The sequence below is a fragment of the Ictalurus furcatus genome, chromosome 8 (assembly GCF_023375685.1).
Source record: "Ictalurus furcatus strain D&B chromosome 8, Billie_1.0, whole genome shotgun sequence".
NCBI classification, from domain to species: Eukaryota; Metazoa; Chordata; class Actinopteri; order Siluriformes; family Ictaluridae; genus Ictalurus; species Ictalurus furcatus.
In genome coordinates this window covers 8,354,492-8,356,775 of record NC_071262.1, presented here as the reverse complement: position 1 = coordinate 8,356,775, position 2,284 = coordinate 8,354,492, and the positions used below count along the sequence as shown (strand labels likewise).

General features: G+C 45.4%; 1 pseudogene; it reads right to left on the bottom strand.

The window, feature by feature from the left end:
- Nucleotides 1-679: 679 nt before the first annotated feature.
- On the bottom strand, nt 680-1,807 carry LOC128611266 (kelch-like protein 10; annotated as a pseudogene).
- Between the last annotated feature and the right edge of the window lie 477 nt (nt 1,808-2,284).

Below are 2,284 nucleotides of genomic sequence, written 5' to 3'. Positions count from 1 at the left end.
GTGCACCCCCCCTCTCGTCCATGGTGCCACTTAGAAGCAAGGTCTTGTATTTCAACCTCGCACCCTGCTATGGTGTTCTCCTCCCTTGCTATACCCCTTTCACAATACACAGATAATCCAATAATATGTACCTCTCTAAAAATTTTCTATCAGTTTCACAGTCATTTTAAATCCATCTCTGCCTCAACCATGGCACCAATATGTAATAACCACCTCTTTCCCCCCTCCTTTATAGATTCCACATTCTCTTTGTGGGAAAAGAAGGGTCTGAAATGCTTTGAGGATATTTTCATTAATAATGTGTTTGCAAACTTTTCTGAATTATCCTCATCATTCAGCCTGCCTCCATCTTACCTATTCCGTTTCTTTCAAATTAGGCATTGTGTCTCCTCCCTGTTCGCTGGTTTTCTCTCCTTACCTACAAAGTCTGCATGGGAAGAGGTGTTCAAGCTGAATCCTCATAAGGGTGGCATTATTTCACGGATATATGCAACGATCTGGTCACAGGACAATTCTTACAATATCAAAACCATTAGTGCTTGGGAAGAGGAATTGGGCTACACATCAACAAAGTCCAGTTTTATCACGTAGAAAATAACATGAAGGGAATTCTGTTTAGCGTTGACCATGTGAGCACCGCCATGTCGTTGTGACATCAGGTGTGTGTATGTGTGTGAGTGTGAGATCTCAGGACGGTGGACATTAACTATTCCATCGCACGTCTCCATGAGGGACGTTGTGGTTTTATGAGTTTCAGTACCATGGCTTGCAGCATATGAGAGTAAACAAAAGGCAAATTCAGGAGTTTGACTGCTTCAGAATGTTTAATTTGATTCTCGAGAACAAAAGGATGCTGATGAAGGGAGTGGTTTATTTGTATGTCTCAGACGTTGGCAGGAGGTGTGAGGTAGCCCCTGGTGCTCCATGAGCTCTGAGGGACTCCGTAGTGATTGTCTCGGGGCGTGGCGTACTCAGCCATGTTTGGTAAACCAGACAGCACAAAGCAGCTCAGACCACAGTGGGAAATCCCCATGTTTTTGACCACATGCCATTCAGAAGTCTGCTCATCATATCACTCCACTTCATCCATGGTGGTAGTGCTGTTATTTCCTCCAGCAACGAACAGGATATCGTCCAGCACCTCAATGCCGAAGTTGCTGCACTGGTTGTTCATGGCTGGACCTTGTCTCCATACGTTGGTCTGAGGATTATACACCTCTACATCGCTTAGCTCATTATCACCATCAAATCCCCCAACAGAGTAAACCTGTCCTCCGTATGCGACCACGCCCAGTCCAGTCCTTCTGATCATCATGGGGGGGATGAGGGTCCACGCTCCCGTCTGAGGACTGTAATACTCCCCCGTGAACAAACACTCGCACTGGTTAAACCCTCCGCATAAGTAAACTTTGCCGTTCAGTCCTGTAGCGCTAAAGTCGCTCCTTCGTTCATGCATCGGCGCGATCATGTGCCACTGATCATTCTCAAGTTTATATCGCTCGACCGTATTCAGATGTTCGATGTCATCAAATCCTCCCATCGCATAGATATGACCATCCAGCACACACATGCTAACGTAACACCGGCAAGAGTGCATGGGGCTCACCTGAGCCCAGGTTCTGGTGATGGGGTCAAACCTTCTCACACTGTTGATGTAATTCACACTGTCGAATCCTCCGATGCAGTACACGAAGCTGTTCAGATACACCGTCCCGTGATAGGCTTGTGGACTCTCATCGTTGCACGTGATGTTGACCCAGCGTGCCGCTCGCGTATTGTACGCTTCTATGGCATTGGTGGGATTCATGTTGTTCGTGATATTCATGATTTTTTTTTCAGATCGGACCTGAACAGTGCAGTTAGTATTGCTATTTAAATGCTCTTATCACTGTGTCTTATCACTGTGACTCTATACATGTGTAACGATACACAGGGATAAACAGGAAGTAGGCGCAGGAGCGCTGTCTTTATTCATAAACAAACAAACAAAAACCAAACACAGGGAACACGGTCTTTACGGAATTAGATACGAGTAAACATGAGACTAAAGTTGAGGCAGGAGACAGGACATGGAAATGAGACCACTAGCATGCTAAACCTGCATGCTAAACCTACATGCTACACTGTTAACGCCGATATCTATCACACTAGCATCTACGTTACAAATAATAATACTGTGCGAAGTGCGCAGCCACACGAAGGTTTTAAATAGCCAACATAATTATACTAAACCATGGACCCCTGGGGCAAATCAAAGACATCCTCTAACATAAACCAGTACTCA